Source organism: Chiloscyllium punctatum, chromosome 44 (genome assembly GCF_047496795.1).
Source record: "Chiloscyllium punctatum isolate Juve2018m chromosome 44, sChiPun1.3, whole genome shotgun sequence".
NCBI lineage: Eukaryota > Metazoa > Chordata > Chondrichthyes > Orectolobiformes > Hemiscylliidae > Chiloscyllium > Chiloscyllium punctatum.
This window is the reverse complement of record NC_092782.1, coordinates 25,121,189-25,140,952: the sequence shown is the minus strand read 5'-3', so window position 1 is coordinate 25,140,952 and position 19,764 is coordinate 25,121,189. Positions and strand designations below refer to the sequence as shown.

Here is a 19,764-nt window from a genome sequence, read left to right as displayed (position 1 = left end):
AAGCAATACATGGAGACAGAAAGAAACGCTGTTAATGGAGATTATGAGTAGGTGAAGGTGACTGTAAAAATAACCCTGAACTCCTGGTTGCCTGCCACTTCAACACATCACTGTGCTCTCCAGCCAACAATTCTGTCTTGGGCTTGCTGCAAGTCTCAGTGCAAAATGGGAAAACAGCAGCTCATTTTCCACTTGGAGACTCTGCACACTTCAGGACTCAATATTAAATTCAATAAGTTTAGGGCCTGATCACCTTCTTCCATGTTCCTTACCCACCTCAATATTCCAAGTCCTGTCATCATGTGGACTGCTTTCAGCAGAGGCAACCCATTCTCACCTACTTACAGTTCCCATTACCAGCTCTTCTTTCTCCCTGACTTACCATTATCCATCCCTTTGTCTATTGAACCATTTTCCTCTCCCTTGGGTTGTCTCCACCTATTGCTTACACCTTTTCACCCTCCCCCCACCATAAACCTTTAGCATATATTCCTTTTCCTAGCTACAATCAGTTCTGAAGAAGTTTGTTTGGACACAAAATGTTAACTCTGTTTTCTCTCCACAGATCCTGCCAGATCTGCTGAGTTTCTTCAGCAATTTCTGCTTTTGTCTCAAATTTCCAGCATTTGAATTTGTTTTAGTTTAGGTTCAAAAAGCAAATAGATTGAACTTCATAATGTAGAGAATTATGTTTATGAATCTTTTGTGTTTTGTTTACATTCTTATATTGGATGATTCCCTAAAATACTAATACAATTGCTGTTTGTGCAGTTCGATAGACAATACAGCAATTGTTTTAATATTTTAGAGAACCACATCCAATTGTAACCAGTCTTTAAATCTGTTACTTTTTTGTAGTTATCAAGACAACTTCTATTGGCCTTTTTAATGTGACTTTGTCATATGAATTCAGGTCAGGCTATTAGAGTAATTTTATTTACAATTTTAACTGAATTATGCTTCCAAATATAATTCTGTTCAAGAAAAAAGTTTAAGTTGATAAATTTGTATGTGCAAGCATTCAGTCAGAGAACCTGTGCTTTCCTGTGTGGGTCAACCACATTTCCCATAATTCCACCTGCCTCTACTTCCAAGGAAATAGCTTACTTTGACTAATTTTAAAAAATATACATACAAGTAAAAGCTGTTACAATCTGGTTTTGTGTTTACAGCTAATTTACCTCACATAATTACATATCAGAGTTTTTGAGTGCCTTCCTTGCGGAATCATGGGTCTGGAGAAATGGAAGTGCTTACCACTACTGGGAGCTTGCAGCATTCACACCACTGGCTCTGTACCTAAAGCCCATTTGCACACCACTTTAGATGCTGCCAAACTGGAACTGGTCCTCATACTTGAGCATTACCATGGAAGACATGGTCCAGAGGAAAGGAGAGCTCATTCTGTGCTTCCTGAACAGGGAACTGGATATGGTGGATGAAGTGATGCAGAGGAGGGCAGTCCTTTTACCTGCAGATTGCCACAGGGACCATGTCTCCAGACCAGTACAGATCTGCACCCAAATTGCAACCTGGGTGAATATTGGGTGAAAAGGGATGCCCAGCAGTGCAGGAAGAAGGCCAATGATCTTCTGCACTTCTCAACAGTAAGTGCCACCATCTTTTCTTCACTACTTCACACTCAGAGCATCACTCTAACATTACCACTCCACAAATCTCATTGAAGGTCATGGACTAAGACTCTCACTATTGCATGCGTCATATTCATTCAACAGCTTTCCCTCAGCTTATCCTCCCAAATTTTTCCGCCCTTTGTGCTTCTACTCACTCACCACCTTCCCTGCTTGTGCATCACAAACTACTCTTCCGTCCATCAGTCCATCATATACAACCCTTCCCTTTGTTTCCTAGAAGAAAGGTTTGTCCCACGCCCCAAACATTGATGTCTCCAAATCAGCCTGACTAACCTACCTATAATTCCTGGACTGGTTGAAGTTAACTGATTATGGCCCAATCCCTGGGCTGCAAAGACATGGATCCCCAGCTTCTTGTATGACCCAAGTATCTATCTGATCTTGGCCAATCCACAAGACATAGGAATTTCTTCTGGAATGGAATAAGAGAAGACTCTTGACTGACTGTTCTGGCATTTCCTGACAGACCCTTCTCCCCCCTTTACCCTATTAGAAGCTGCCCTACTCTGACTTTCACAGGTGGGCTATTTGTTGGAACACATATAGTGTGTTTGTGGGAAGCTGCTAATGTAGCACAGTGCCATGCAACGATATGCCCACTTTCTTGAGTATTGAGTGCTCCCCATTGTGGTAAGCTACCTGCCTCTTACACTGTGCTAAAAATTAAAAAATCAAACAACACCAAGTTATAGTCCAACAGGTTTATCTGATGTATGTTTATCAGTTGCATGACACTGTAATCTTTTGCGATAAATTCTGTCTTATCATTTCATTCCACATCTACCTGATGAAGGAGCAGTGATCTGAAAGCTCTGTTTACAAATAAATCTGTTGGACTATAATCTGGTGTTACGTGATTTTTTTTAAACTTTGTCCACCCTGGTGCAACACCAGCTCCTCCACATCACTGTGCTAAAAAGCAATGTAAGTTACACAGAAGCTGTAAGAGCACAAATGGCACAAGTCAGTGCTGAAGTCAGTGAATGCACGCTAAGAAAGCAATGCAAAGTAAACAAAAGTTGGCAGTTTCCAATTAAATGCAAAGTGAGTGAACACTAAGAGAAACATATGTTCCTATGGACAAAGCAACTCAGCAAAACCATATATCACTGAGCTCTAAAGTACAATGTTTAAGGGCTTAAGAGGTGTGAGAGTTGGTCCAAGAAAGATGGCGACCATGGAGGATACAGAGATGTTGTTGTAAAGAAGCAGTTGGATGATGACTGGTCCAAGCATGTGCTGAACTGAAATTGCAGATACCCTCTCTGACTTACATCAGGAATTTGCATTGTCTCTCTTCTCAGGGAATGACAGGAATCTTGAAATTTGTGTTTAAATAAGGGAATTTGTGGCTTTAATGAGATGCATATACATGGAAATGAGGTAGTTGCCTCCAAATGGGGAGATTCTGAATTCACCATTAATGGCTTGAGGGAGAATATTATAAAATGTTTTCTCAATTTTGAGATTCTCATTTCTAATTCTTTCTGTACTTTCTTGCTATTACCCCTGCCACACGTGAGGGGACTATTTCACCCCATGTTGCTCCTTCCATAGACGCGACCACATTGATGAACATTTCTATTATTTTCTGGTTTTATTTTGCTGCTTTTAAATGACTTGTATTATTGACACTGTAAAAGCTGTTGATCTGGTACTATTTTGATTCTTTATGATACAACTTGGACAATGCCAAGGCGTGACAATTTATTGTGCACCTTGTATGCTGTTCCAGTGGATACACTTGCATGAGTAAAAGTATTATAGTGTGTGTGATAGCCTGTGTTACATGCTTCGCATAATTAAAATAGGTGATGGCTAGATTAACAACAAAGGCCAGTTCTGACAATGCAGTGAAGCATTAAAAGAGATGAGAGATTAAATTTTTTAAATTTATGGAGATCATTCACATTGTTGACCCCAGAAAATATCAAAAGTAAATCTGATATTCAGAATTTAAGGTGCGAAAGTGAAAGGCAGGAGGCTTAGAGGGCTTTTGTGGACATACTTTTCCACCCAGATGGTAGTGAGGGTCTGGAATGCATTCTCTTGGATGACATTTAAGGCAGGAAATTTCACAACCTTTAAAATTACTTGGATGAGCACTTAAAGGGTCATAACATTCAAGGATATGGCCAAGTGCAGGCAAGTGGGACTAGTGCAGAAAGTTGTATATTTTTGGTGGTAACAGACTCAATGTTCCAAAGGACTTCTTCTGTACCGTATGATTCAATGATTCTTCTCTCATTCCACTTTTTCCGTTTTTATCAACTTTTATGATTGCCCTTTGCTGGTTTATAAAATACTCCAAAACCTCAGGCTTTTTACAGTTTTTTGTAACACTAAAAACCTCTTTTATTGATATTACATGTAATTCTAACCCTAATTTTGAGTGAGTCAGAGATGGGCCTTTGTAGCTGAGTTTTTGTTTTTCAGTGGGCACATCACGAACAAGAGTCAAGATTAGAGTGGTGCTGGAAAAGCATAGCAGGTCAGGCAGCATCCGAGCAGCAGGAAAATTGACGTTTTGGGCAAAAGCCCGGGCTTTTGCCCGATATGTCGATTTTCCTGCTCCTCAGATACTGCCTGACCTGCTGTGCTTTTCCAGCACCACTCTAATCTTGACTCCAATCTCCAGCATCTGCAGTCCTCACTTTCGCCTACATCTACAACAAGGATACTCTGGCTAAATTTAAGGGTCAGCCTTTTAGAGCTGTGATGGGGAGAAATATTTTCTCTATGCAGATGATGCAACTTTGTTACTCGCTGCTTCAGAAAGTGGATGAAGTGCAGTCATTGAAGAATTTTAAGGCAAGGATAGCTACATTCTTGAGGGCAATGGAATTGCATGTTATTGGGATTAAATGTGAGTGTTAAATTCAAAACTCAAACAAATTAGCAATAATCTTACTCAATGGTGGAGCAACCAATGGTCTACTTCTGCACCTAGTTTTCCTGTTAATTCTCATCCATACTTCTTTACCCAATTAACCTTAGTCACTCCTTTGCTCATACCATTGTATTAAGCTTAAAATCCCAGTTTATGTTGGAGTATGTCACTTTTAAACTTACATGAATTTCAATTCTGTTATGATCATTATTTCCCAGTGGAGCTCTTACTACGACATTACCAATTAATCCGGATTCATTACACAATACTACATTGAGATAGGTTTATTCTCTAATTTGATACACAGCATATTACTTCAAGAAACTGTTAATTTATAGAGCTCTTTTGCTAATTGACTAATCCCAGTCTCTTTGAAAGATTAAAATCTCCAATAATTATTACATTACTCTGGTTCCAATAACTTATTGTTTCATGCTCTGCCCAATGTTATAACTATTGGGGATATATTATCTACTGCTAACAGCATTTCCTGACTCTTGCTATTCCTAGTTTCCACTCATACAGATTCTAATTCATGACCTTTTAAGGTTCTTTCTCATTAGTGCCTTTCGTCATCTTTTACTACAAAGGCCACCACCTCTCTGCTGGCATTCTGCCTATCTCATCGAAAATATAACACAGCGTGCAATATTTTCTCCCACTCTGGACCCCTTTATAACTGTCACTATAATGGCAACGCGATTTAAAACAACAGGTTGGGCCTGTTGGCAAACTCTTAAGTCCAAAACTCAATGTGAATTATGGTTCAAAAGATGAAAAGCAATTGCCTGATCCTGTGCACTACCAACAATTAAACTTGTTTGAAGCCATAATGTGATGCATATCACAATGTCTATTACAATCAAACATAAAACATTTGCACAGTAATAGGTTACTCAGTAATACAAACACTATATAGTTGAGCATGGAAGGAAAAGAGATAATTCAAATGGACAGCTTGCAAATTTCACTAGTAAGCAAATGAAGCTTGAAAGAATATTTCATTTAATTATTTCCCTTGGCAATGTGAACAGTTGCCAGCAGAAGGTGACCTTCCTCATCTTATGTTTAGATTAAATTTGAACTAACAACACACTGGTATGTAGGGCAAACTTTTATGTATGCTTACCTGCACAAGTTGTTTTACATAATACACACTCAAATATTTACGTCTTTGTGACAATTAGGAAATTAATCTCTACTTAAGTTTAAGAACACAGCAAGTTGATGAGGAAGGGCACATCAATTTGTGGCCACATAACTTTGATTGCATTATTAAAACCTCATTCAGTGACCTGTCATTACTGAATATCTCACTATTAACACTTTGGGTCATTAGCACTGATCAAAAATGGAACTGGCCAAGCCATCTAAACAATGCAATTACAATGGAAGGTTGCGGCTGGGAATTCTGCATCAAGTAATTCTCCTCCCGACTCCCCAGAACATGCCTCTTATCAAAGCAGCCTGCTTGATTGCCGCCCACCCATTACCTAAAACATTCACTACCATTACTAGTGCACAGTGGCAACAGTGCACAATGTCTAACTATTGCACTGCTGCAGCATGTGTACATTTTATCACCAGGTACCTCAAATCTATGACTTCTACTGCTAGAAGGACAAGGGTAGCAATTATTTGGGAATACCATCTTAGGTAGAATAACCAAAATCCCTGAGCAGTTGCTGAGCGCTTTGGTATGACCCTACCGGGATTAAACATGTGAGAGAAACAGGTCAGTGATTGCAAAAGTAATAAGTATGGTAGCAAAGAAATGAAAGACAGGGAGATATCAGGGAAGTACTTAACCAGGATGCCAAGGCAAGGTTTGTCATCTGTCTGCTTGCCTGGGCGGGATCTGTTTACTAGGGTGTAGGGGAAAGAAACAGACTACAAGCTGGGTCAGAGTTTATCATGGAATTGAAAGGAAAGGTGAGGTGAGATTACAATGGGTGGGGGGGGGGGGGGGGGGGCGCTGCAAAGGCCAGAGGAAGGGGGAGACTGTAAGGGTCGAGGAAGGGGAGTCTGCGAGAATTGGGCAGAGCAAAGCTTCAAGGCTGAGAGAGGGGGAAGCTGCAAAAGGAGAGAGAATGTTTTTTAAAAACAGAATTAGATTAAGAAATATTCAGCTAACTCAGAGCCCCCCAAAAACTTGAAATCTTTGAGGGAATGAATTTCTTGCAAAAGAATGTGGAATCTCCAGCTTAAGGTTGCATATCTTCAACAGCTACTGTGTAAGGAAACAAAGTAGTGGCTGCTATTATAATGAATACTCCGAATGCTAAATTTAAGCCTGAAATGGAGAATAAAATGCAGTAAAAAAAGGAAGCAAAAATCTTTTAGCTTTGTGCAATGGAAACACAATTAAAGTTTGATAGAAGATTTGTAGCTCGGGTGCTCATTGTTGTGGTTCTGTTCGCCGAACTGGGAATTTGTATTGCAGACATTTCGTCCCCTGTCTAGGTGACATCCTCAGTGCTTGAGAGCCTCCTGTGAAGCGCTTCTGTGATCTTTCCTCCAGTATTTGTAGAGGTTTGAATCTGCCGCTTCCGGTTGTCAGTTCCAGCTGTCCGCTGCAGTGGTCGGTATATTGGGTCCAGGTCGATGTGCTTATTGATTTGAATCTGTGGATGAGTGAATACCTCTAGGAATTCCCTGGCTGTTCTCTGTTTGGCTTGTCCTATAATAGTAGTGTTGTCCCAGTCGAATTCATGTTGCTTGCCATCTGCATGTGTGGCTGCTAAGGATAGCTGGTCGTGTCGTTTCGTGGCTAGTTGGTGTTCATGGATGCGGATTGTGAGCTGTCTTCCTGTTTGTCCTATGTAGTGCTTTGTGCAGTTTTTGCATGGGATTTTGTACACTACATTGGTTTTGCTCATGCTGGGTATCGGGTCCTTCGTTCTGGTGAGTTATTGGCTGTTGGTTTGTGTGCTGTTATGAGTCCTAGTGGTCGCAGTAGTCTGGCTGGCAGGAAACACAATTAGCTGTGACTTCTGTTAAGGTGTCAGCTGATATTATTCCTGCACCAGAATTAAATCCACCTTGACAGATCATATTTTGCTTTCTTTTAATTAAACAAGGTTTAAACAAGCACACAATGCTGTAGATCTAGTTTTAACAATAAAACTGGAATTTACTTTGCAAAAGAAAAAATAAAATTGAATAAACCAATCACAGATATTACAATTTGAAAAGTTTTCAAACAGTAAAAATACAATCCTCCATCTATCCCAACAACCTATCTTTATAGTACTCAAACACTAGAAATAATTTCTTTCTCTACCATATCTGCATGTTTGACTTAACTGTTGCTTTCAATTGCATCACTCGTCTGGAGGTTTTGATAGCTTCTTCCTTGAGTATTCACACAATTGAGCTTAGAATTTCTAAGCTTTGAATAAGCCCTTTGTGGTTCTAACCAAACACTTCTGGTCAAACAATTCTGTTAGTACTCAGAACCTTATAAACCTTTTTCATTCTATAATCTGACAGTTTCCTGCATTTCATTTTAAAACATAATGAAAGCAGCAGCCTCCTTCTCAATACTAACAATTTCAAACCACCATATGTAAAAGAGAAAGTGAGGACTGCAGATGCTGGAGATCAGAGCTGAAAATGTGTTGCTGGAAAAGCGCAGCAGGTCAGGCAGCATCCAAGGAGCAGGAGAAATTCCTGAAGAAGGGCTCATGTCCGAAACATCGATTCTCCTGCTCCTTGGATTCTGCCTGACCTGCTGCGCTTTTCCAGCAACACATTTTCAGATATGTTAAAGAGAGACAGGATTACTCTGTTTGAAGGGGAAGTCATGAATGCAGGTAACATATTTCTTGAAAATTATTTCAGTTGTGTTTCTTTGCTACTAAGATGAGAATTTAGTATTGGACATATGGTTAATATCAGTAAAGTCAAAACACTGTAAACTTCACAGAAAAGTTATTAAAACTACTTGCACAGTTACTAGACATTTGTTTTGAATAATCCTAAGAGTCAAGTGCATTGCTGTCGATCTGTAGCCATATGTAGGCCTGAATGGGTAAGGATGGCAGACTTCCTTCATTCATTAACCAGATTGGTACTTACAGAAACCAATGGTAATTTCCTGATCTTTAGCCTTTACTTTCCAGATTTATTAACTGAATTTAAATTCTACCTGCAGTCACAGTTGGATTAGCTTCCCTAAAATAAAGCAATTAAATTAGTTAGCAGATTATAATTTCCAAAACGCAGCTACATCACTATTTAAGCTGATCATGCACCCTAACCCCACTTGCTAATCTAAATGACTAGCATATTTTAGGACTGGCAGGCAATAGTCCAGTTATACACCACAACACCTGTGTTTAACTAACAGGAAAACAAATAAACTGCACAGTGTATTTGTAAGGTACTCATTTCTATCCCTACTAGGTCTGACAAGAATTGGAGTACAGGAATGGTTAAGTGCTGGTTAGAGCATTTAACCCCTTTTTAACATGCATCTAGGGATAGAGAGAGACTTGAACAGGTTTTGAATTTCCATGGCCAATTTCTACTCTTAATATACAGTCTCATATGGCAGGGACATACCAATTGGAAAGGAAAGATGAAGCCAATGCTACATTCATGCAGTCGTAAAGCTTTAGTACTGGTAAGTGGAAAATTTATCACCTTTTGCGAATTGAGTTAATACAGAATTGCTGGAGAGGACTGCCAGGCAAAGAATGAAAATAAAGCTGGCTTAAGACCAATTGTGATGAGCTTACATCTGCCTTAACTATCCTCTTGAGTACAGCATTAACAGTCACTCCTGTATTACCATGTTCATATCCAGGAGCATGCAAATCTGATCCAATATTTAAATATGATAGCAGAATTCAAGGATGTAACAATAAGTCCGTCATGAAAGGCAGTCTTTCAATCATCTGGCTGCTTTTATGAGTGACAATAAATCAGCACAGACTAAACAGTCAAAGCAAATTCTACATCTTTAGCTCAGTCCCAGCTCTCTCTTTGAAAGTACTTGTGGGATTGTTCTTGTTTCAGATATTGCTGATCTTCCACCTATTTCTATCTACAAAAACTGAACCTGTATTTTCAGCTTCCAGATTTGGATAAAGGGTTAGTTACACCTTACAGATCTTCATTAAAATGCATGGATAAGGTTTTTATGTCCAAACCGGTGTTTATGTATTTTGCTTTGAAGCACAATACTCAAATACTCCTCAAAACTTCAACTGTCTCTAATAAAGAAATAACGTTGCCTTTCAGAGCTTTGATACAACTGTAGCAAACTAGTGATTTCAACATGTTCACAATTGATACTGGCAGAACCCTCTCCTAAACTGAATCCTGTACACTAATACCATTCATTTCATTTTTCCATTGGTATTTCCTCTGTTCAATTTCATTGTCCATATTAAATTACATCAGTGACTGGTCAGTTAAATTAACTCGCATCTGCTTAGTTCCCTCTGTGTTTAGTGACCTTCTTCTTTCAGATTACTGTCTTATACTGTTTTATGACCTAATCTGTTTATTTTTGTCCCATTTCTAAATAATTTATGTTCAGCATTAATTGTCAAGTTCCCCAGTGCCAAACCACCTTTCATTATTATGCACCTGCTCGTTGAACTACCATTTGCTTACACTGACTGAAACCATTCCTGATCCAGCCCTGTGCCTTGAGGATTGATTCAGTCCCAGAAAACTGCATGTGTTTCTTTTCTCACGGCGTCATTTTCACATCTGCACCTGACAGTTCTCAAAAGGTCAAAAAACCTTATTTATGAAGATGAATGATTCTTGAATAGACTAGGGGTGTGGGAAGTTGCATCAGGATAACTGATGATGCTGCATTTGTACTGGCTTTCTTTGCACTGCTGATATTTGATGAGGCAAGCTTGAACCATAAGGATCTGGATACCTTGGATAATGCAAATCCTAACACCTCAAAGCACAAATCAATGCAGTATCTAAAACTGTCTCTGCTTTATAGGAAACTTAATAAAGCTCTAAGTTGAGAAAAATTAATAATGTCCATTTTGATTCGACAAATGTACAAATAAATTATGCTGAGCACAGTATGAACAATAAATGCATGTAGCTTGTCCATGACAGCCAGAGCCTTCTCTGGTGTACCATCAACTAGAAAGAACTTAAAACACAAAGTTACAAAGATATAAACTTAAAATGAAGACTTAATCTAAAAAAGGTACATTAAAATATTCTACTGCTGAGAATAGGAATAAACTTTGTGAATGAGAAGAATTAACAGTCAATACATTAAAGAAAATGTTGTGTGGATACTGTCATTCCAAATTACAAGTTATTCTTTCAAGCATTTAAAACCATTTGTTTGCGTTCACAAAACAAATGCAATGCCCGAGAATGAAAACATGTAATTGTGACCTCTTGAAGTATTACAGACCCTGACTTGAGATGAGCAAGTCGTTCCTTTGCAAACGCAACATATTTCCTACTGCAAAGTGCTGTTTCCAACAAATCAAATATATAGATTTATGTCCGCTCAATAATATTTTGAATTAATATTTCAGAAATGACATCTTCACTCCCAGAAAGTGCTTTCTTACTTTTACAAGAAAGCTAATACCAGAATTATCTTGGTCTTAGAATCTCAACAGTCATATGCTTTTGTTTCCGGAGTTTACTGAAGCACAAATTGTGGGATATAATATGTATGCTGTTATGAAGATGTCAGGGGTCACATGACCCAATTCACATGGGTGTAACAAAAGTTATTGGTTTTCAACACAGTTAGAGGTAACTTTCCTACAGCAACAGCCTTTACTCCCATTGTTTCTCTTTTCCAAAACGCTCTCAGAATCAAGGCTGAAACCACACTGAAAGACCTTCTCACTGAAAGTAGAAGGGCTCTGGCAGGTGAACCCACAACCTATCACTGATGTCATCAGTTAAGAATAATTCAGCTGAAATCATTCTGATTCAGGAAAACACTGCAGCGCCAAAAGCTACTTTGGCCACAGACCAACATTCGGGACAATATATTAACTTTTTTCTGTCTGAGTTTAACCGTTGCTTTGCTATTATGGTTTTAGTATAATAGGGTTTTACTTTCCCCCAAGGCGAGGACTGTGTCAGAGACTGTCAGTGCCAGTGTGCTAAAGGTCATCGAGTTGTTGATAACTCTGATTGGGTCATGGGCTGTGTTTGTGAATGATATAGCAGAAGGTATTCCAGATTGATGTAGGCGAGGTTTGTCTCTATATCTCTCTGCAGCCAAGAAACTCAAGCTTGAACACAGTCAGTAATTCTCTCCCATCATTGCCTGTAAGCTGTTGCCTCTAAGCAGTGACTATGAAACTTAACAATTAATGTGCAAACCCCCTGTGTCTTTGGCTAGATTAAGAATGGAAAGGATTAAGAATCCATTCTTAAGATTTTCATTTTTCAAATCCCTTACATGTGTCAATTGATAGAAGGGATTCATCACAGAGATCCTTTGCCCTGGTGGAGAAATTCAGAATGAGGGGCACAATTATTCAGGAATGAAATCAGGAAGACTTTCCCATACAAAAGGAAAATTGGAATTGTACTCCAAGATGCTGAGATGGTGGAGCAATTACATTTTTTAAACACTGAAATGAAAAGATTTTTATTGAGTAAGGATATCACATGAATTAGAGTAGTGACGTGAGGTATAGATGATGATCTAACTGAATAATGGACAAGCTCTTGGGCTGCATGGCCAATTCCTGCTTCTGTGTTAGCTACAAGGAGAACAGAATTGGTCAGCAAGTTCCTTGACTGATTAAGATACTAATCAGCTTAGATTCCTGCTCACAACTGAAGAGAAACTGGAAATTGCAAGTACTCAAATGTGATTGAGCATAGGGAGCAGATTTTAGTGGATTCCCACAAGTGATGAAATACGATCTCTTGAATAGTTAGGAATGTGACTGGTGTGAAATCTATATTCAACAAGTATGACTGTTTCATTTTTTTCCCAAAAATAATTGCAACAATATGTGGATATGTACCTAAGGATTCAATCTCAATGCCTACACCCAGAATATCGACAAAATGCAAGCAGTCTGCTGATCCCTTGATAAAACCGATATGCAAATATTTTCTGCTCATCAGAGTTTTCACAGAGTTACCATAGTAACAGTAACTACGCAGTATTTGTCCAGACCACACTATTAGCATGATAACACTATTAGGATAATTCTTAGGCATGACTCCAGCAAAGGCTTAATTAAAATCGTAACAGGACATAAGTAATGTGCATAAATAGCATGAACTCTACAGGAGTGCTTGAGACCATTACAAAGACGGCTGCCTCAATGTGAAGCATTTATTCTAAAACTAATTAGGTGATTAATGGACAAGAATAGTCTATTAACAATATCCCATCTACAAACAGAATTAGTTATACTAAAGGGCCATGTTTTACAATAGCATGTTGTGATTCAGGCTTTTTTCTCAACTGACATAAAACTCAATTCTTCCTGGAAAATAAAGGATGCAAACAATGTAGTACAGTTGGATTACAGTTTCTTCCAGGCATAAGGAAATCAAATGTTTGGTGCCACTGAACACAGTAAAAAGAAAAATTCCTGAAGTGCCTCGCAGAGGCTTAAGAAAGGTGACTAAAGGCAGACATATGGGCGAAGGTGTCCAGAAGTGTAGTCAAAGAGGAGGGCTTTGAAGGATGCGGTGAGGCAACAAAGTTAAGGAAGAAATGTCAGCTGGTAGGGCGTACAAGATTAAAAATTAGTTTGCCACCATTCAGACAAAAGGTGAGGATAAATTAAAGAAGCCAAAAGCAAAAGAATAATGAACTGTGTGGCAAAGTGGTTAGTATTAGAGAAAGATGCAGGTACTTGATGTCAGATATGGATGGGATTTCAGCAGCAGATGGATGAGAGAGGTTTCCTGATAGGTGTTTTGATCTTTGAAATGAGAACATTTTGTAGATTAGATTAGATTACTTACAGCGTGGAAACAGGCCCTTCGGCCCAACAAGTCCACACCGACCCGCCGAAGCGCACCCACCCAGACCCATTCCCCTACATTTACTTTTGCACCTAACACTATGGGCAATTTAGCATAGCCAATTCACCTAACCTGCACATTTTTTGGACTGTGGGAGGAAACCGGAGCACCCGGAGGAAACCCACGCAGACACTGGGAGAATGTGCAAACTCCACACAGTCAGTCGCCTGAGGCGGGACTCAGGCATTGTACTGAGGCAAATGCAATGGATTCAACCTTTTTACTTTTTAATGGGGGATAATGTGTCTCATTCAACATGGAATGTTGGACAAGCAGTCTGACAATAATTCAGAGACAATAAGGTTCAGACTGGTGGTGCACGGGTAAAATTGGGTGTTGTGAGCTTACGTGTGAAATCTGATTCTCGGTTTGCAGATAAAATTGCGATGCAAAATCATATAGGTGAAAAAAGGTGGGAGTCAAAAGAGAGATCTTTGGGGATTCCAGATGGAACAGAGTGGGGTTGGATAGAAAAGCCAGTACTTCAGATGCTATTGTTGGGATCAGATGAGAAAGATAAAACCAAGTCCACTTCACTGGATAAAGGATGGTAAGTATTTGAGAAGGAGAATTTCTTACATCTCTGAGAACTTTGGGGAAATGATTACTTTAGTTATTATAATAGTTATTTAAATTCAACTGCAGGTCAGAAAGCTAGTTTGAAGGAAACAGAAGTGAGGAGAAAGAAAGACCACAAATCTAGATGAGGACAACTTGAGAGGAAAGGAATGCTGGAGGTTACACACTGGTTTTCAGGGACATGGGGATTTCTGATGACATCTCTGAGGGTGGTGTGGACAGAGAGTGATGATAACATGGGGTCATTTTAGGTGACTAGGTATCTAGTGGGAATGGTATCAAGGTAATAAGTATTGGGTTAGAGAGGAGAGATGGGAAGGAAACTAGACAGAGCTAAGGAAAGGTGTCTTTAAGTGTAGTTTGACTTGATGAGAAAAGGGAAGGGAAGAACACAGCTGAAGCTACTGCAAGAATAATCTCAACTGTAATGGCTAAGTAGTACAGCAGCTCTTACATTTATTGTTGGAAGCAAAAGTAGAAGCAGCTATTGATAGTGCAAAAAAGAAAGCCAGGGGATATTTTGAATCTTCACGATGATTCTGGAATAATGGGTAGCTTTGTCAGAGAAGAATGAGGCATGATGCAGTTGATGTTGTCCAGACAGATTAGATTCCCTACAGTGTGGAAACAGGCCTTTTGGCCCAACAAATCTACAATGACCCTCCGAAGAGTAACCCACCCAGACCCATTTCCCTCTGACACCTAACATTATGGACAATTTTAGCATGGCCAATTCATCGCCATGCACATCTCTGGACTGTGGGAGGAAACCGGAGCACCCGGAGGAAACCCATGCAGGCATGTATAGAATGTGCAAACTCCACACAGACAGTAGCCCAAGGTAGGAATTAAACCTGGGACCCTGTTGCTGTGAGGCAGCATGCTAACCACTGAGCCATATCTGGTGGATGGATAGTTAAATTGATGTGGCAGATATAAAAAACATAAAAACTAGGAGCAAAAGTAGGCATTTCAGCCCCTCAAGCTTATTTCACCATTTAATTTGATCATGGCTGATCCCATCGCGGCTTCAAGTCTACCTTCCTACCTGCCCCCTCCTCATCACCCTTCAACACATTACTAACTAAAAATTTGCCTTAATCCTTAAATTTACTCAATATCCCAGCGTCCACTGCACTCCAGAGTTTTAAATCTGCTACTCCTTACCCTAAAAGCATGACTTCTCATTCTAGATTGCCCCACATGAGGAAACATCCTTGCTTTACCTACAATGGAAATCCACTTTAGCATCTTATGTACGCAATTAGATCGCCTCTCATTCTTCTAAATTCCAGAGCGTGGAACTGCACTTCTCTCATAATAAGATAAACACCTCATCCCTGGAATCAATCTAGTTAAGCTCCCTTGAATTGCCTTCAATGCACCTCCCTCCTTAAGTAAGGAGAGCAAAATTGTACACGTTACACCAGGTGTGGTCTCACTAAAGCATTGTACAATTGCTGCAAAACTTCCCTATTTTCATACTTTACTCCTTTAGCCATAAATGCCTGAACTTGAGCAGACATTGTTACAGGTGTCATAATTCCTTCCCCAAACCTTTTTGCCTTGTTAAGTACGCAAAACCTCTCTTTATGGTTTCCTCCTCTGCATCCTTGCCGACACAACACCCAATCATTACCTTGTGCATTGTTAAAGTTGTTATAAAATGTAATATTTGGAAACAAAACTAAATATCATCTTGCATATGTTTTCTTCCCTTTACTTTTGCAGTCAGACAGCAGCTGGCTTGCCACTCACACTGCCCCCTCCACACAGCTTTTGTTTCTTTACTTGTCCCATGACCATTCCATTTGGCCCTGCACTGCCAGCCATTTTGTCTCTCCAATTTTTCAAAGCATGATAGACTTTTGTTTTCTAATCTTTAGATAAGTTCTGATGAAAGATTGTTTACCTGAAATGTTAATTCCGTTTTTCTCTCGGCAGATGCTGTCTGGTCAGCTGAGTATTACCAGCATTTTATCTTTATATTACGATTAATTATCAATTTTGTTTGTGACTCTTTTACAGATCTCAAGGTATGATACTACAATCTTAGAGGCACTTGTGCTATGAGAAAGACAGCTACAAGTCTACAAGGGCTTTCTTTTCGCATGCTGCAACGTTCTGAGCCAACGTAAAGCAATCAGTTGTAACTAGAATGGTATTTTCACTGCCTAGCTGAGTGATAGATCATTCAAGCGATGGATTAAAATGTCAGTATACATGTGCTGTAAGAATATGAATTATAATTTTATAGTTGCTACCTTGGTGAAGTATTCCTGAATTTAAAGGTTGCACTAACTCTTGGGAGCACTCGCGCACATAGAACAAACATCATCTATGACATTAAGATACAAGCATTTGATCAATGACATTTGAAACTTTCAAAATTCAGTTGAATATCATCAGTTTTATGACTTGGAAGACCCATATTTCTGAAAAAGCATAACAGTAATTTTAGTATCATTAATATGATTGTCCCCATTTACACAAAGAACAATTAGGTATCTTTAGGTTATAATGCACGTAATATTGTGCAGCGTTTCTGAATCCAGGTTATAAATCATTGTGGAACAAATCAGTCGTGTCAGTCACTCTGTTACAAAATGGTACCTTTTGGTAATTATAAACAGAATGGCCCAAAGCATTTTCATTGTGGAACTGAAATATTCTCACAAACCGTTTTCTAAGTGACAAAAGATGAATTATTGTTATGAAGCTCTCCATGAGGATTTGGAACTTTCAATAAGGGAAGAAAAATTACCTTACTTTCAAATTAACTTACACAGACATTAATGAATAATCCTTGGATGCAAGAATACATACAAGATTGACCTTTGCTTCTGCTAATATAACAAATGACTTATTGGGTTTCCCTGCCCAAGGAGATTGTGCTGAAATTTTGTTTTTACCAGTTAAATTGACAACTATTTTCAAATAAACACATCCTGGAGAATGGAATTCTGCTGAACAATGCCATCATGCTGGACTAGGAATGTGACCATTCCAATTTAGCACAAGTGAACTACTGTCATGTAAAATAACCATATTTAATTCTCATGGAAGTCACTAATTATTGATTCTCTTGGTATGGACTTTTGTCCTAAACCAGACAAATGAATCCTTGTTTGCCTATGTTCTACATCACACCTTTGTGGCATGCAATCCTTTGATGCATGATGAATCAGATGGGAATCTCAGCAGTATGTAGTATCTGGCAATACTATCAAAGGTGGAGCAACAGACAAATTCCATTCTATTGTTGCTTGCCTGACCCCCAATTATATGTCCTTCCATGATAGTCGTCAGGAACAAGAACCAATGTCAGGTTGCTCCTTGTACATGGGTTACTGAGGTCAACTGGACCAGGAGTTTAGGATGGCAGGTACACTTTTCACTAACTGAACAGTTGGTGGAAAATGCACCACTGTTCTTAGCCATTTAATGCTTAAGAAGAGTTCAATGACTGGAGATGGGATTTCCTCCTCTTACTTGGAGAAGTCCCACTCAGAGTTGTCAGCCAATGTGATCGGCCATCAGCTACTCGTATCATAGCAGTGCCAAAAGATGCAGTGAACAGGAGTGGGACTGTAAGAAATCCATTACGTTGAGTCCCTGGCAGTCTAGAATCAGCTACATGACAGGGTTTTGAGAATGGGACTGGCATCAAATCCAGTGCTATGTTATTTCTGAAAAAAGAACAATAGTAATTTTAGTATCATTAATGTGATTGCCTCCATTTAAACAAGGTATTTTTCCCTGATAGTTATAATGCATATAATATTGTGCAGTGTTTCTGGATTCAGGTTATAAATCATTGTGGAACAAATCAGTTCAGTCAATCAATCACTCTGTTACAAAACGGATAACTTTGTTGAAGGCACCATATTGTATGTCAGAGATATCTACCCACAAAGCAAAGTGCACAGAAACCTTATGTTTCAAATGACTTCTTCCAGAGATGCAACTTGGTGTCATCTCAAACTTTAAATTGCTTTCTACTTCCTGCTTCTTATAACTTTCCTGAGACCTGTTCAGTGCATTTACCATCTCATGAATTAGTGTAACATTACATATGCTTACCAAGAAAAACAAATCTAAAGAGAAGCTGATTTCTTTTCTGATACTCTCTTAAAGAGACAGCACTTGGAATTGTTACTGTTCACTTTTGACCGTGAGATTGTACACATGATTCATCAGGGCTTTTCAGGACATTGCATTCATGTGAATCATTAAGTTATTCATGAAAAATTATGGATGGGAACTAAACGTTGGTTTTTTTCCAAGAAGAAACAAAGAAATCATTAATTCCAGGAATCATGAAATGAAGTTCCAAGAGCACCTAAGGAAGTAGCACTAGAAATAGTGGAGGCATTGGTGGTTATCTTTCAAGATTCTATAGATTCTGGAACAGTTCCTACAGATTGGAGAGTAGCTAATGCAACCACTTTATTTAAGGGGGGGGGGGGGGGCACAGAGAAAACCAGAAATTATAGACCAGTTAGCTTGATGTTTATAGTGCGCAAAATGCAAGAGCCCATTACAAAAGATTTAATAGCTGAGCATTTGGCTCAGAATTAGCATGGATTTACGAAAGGGAAATAATGCTTGACAAATCTACTGGAATCCTTTGAGGAGTTGATGAGTGGGGGCCAGTTGATGTGGTTTATTTGGACTTTCAGAAGGCTTTCGACCAAATCCCACAGAAGAGATTAGCATGTAAAACTAAAGCACATGGGTTTGGGAGTACCATACTAACACGGATAGAGAACTGTTTGGCAGACAGGAAGCAAAGAGTAGGAATAAAATGGCACTTTTCCAAATGGCAGGCAGTAACTAGTCAGGTCCAACAAGGATCAATGCTAGGACCCTAGCTTTTCACGATACTTATCAATGATTTGGATGCGGGAACTAAATATATCTTTAAATTTGCAGATAACAAAGCTGGGTGGGAGGGTGAGCTGAGTGAGTGGGCGGGCAAATGCATGGTAGATGAATTATAATGTGGATAAATGTGAGATTAACCACTTTGAGAGCAAAAACAGGACGGCAGATTATTAGTTGAATAGCCATAAACTGAGAGAGAGGAATGTGCAACAAGACCTGTGTCCTCATACTCCAATCACCACAGGTGAAGGCAAATGGTAAATTTAGATTCGGTATCACAGCAGGGGTGTTTTGCTGCAAGTGTACAAGGCCTCAGTGAGACTAAATATTTTGTACAGTTCTGGTGCCACTATCTGAGGAAGGATGGTCAGGCCATAGAGGGAGTGCAGCGAAGATTCACCAGAAAGATTCTGAGGAGAGGTGGGATTAATTGGGGTTATATTTGTTTAAGGGTTGAGGGGGAGGGGGGAGAGGAGAGATGGGGGGGGGGTAGAGTTTTATATAAAACTTGAACACTAATGGACAGGGTAAATAGAGGAAGATCTTCCTGTTGGCTGGGGAAATAGAACTAGGGATCACAGTCTAAAGATACAGGGTGAACCAATTATGACTAATATGAGGAGAAAATCCTTCACCCAGAGAGATGGGCCTATGGAATTTGCTACGATAGAAAGCAATTGCGGCCATATCATTTTATGATTTCAAGAAGTTGAATATGATATCTGGCCTAAAGGGAAC

The 19,764-nt window shown here is 39.2% G+C and overlaps 1 protein-coding gene across 4 annotated transcripts in view; it reads right to left on the bottom strand.

Annotated features, from left to right (window-relative positions):
* The window catches only part of apaf1 (apoptotic peptidase activating factor 1), a 182,035-nt gene that overhangs the window by 19,046 nt on the left and 143,225 nt on the right, over positions 1-19,764 (bottom strand). The gene's annotated exons all lie outside the window — the stretch shown is intronic.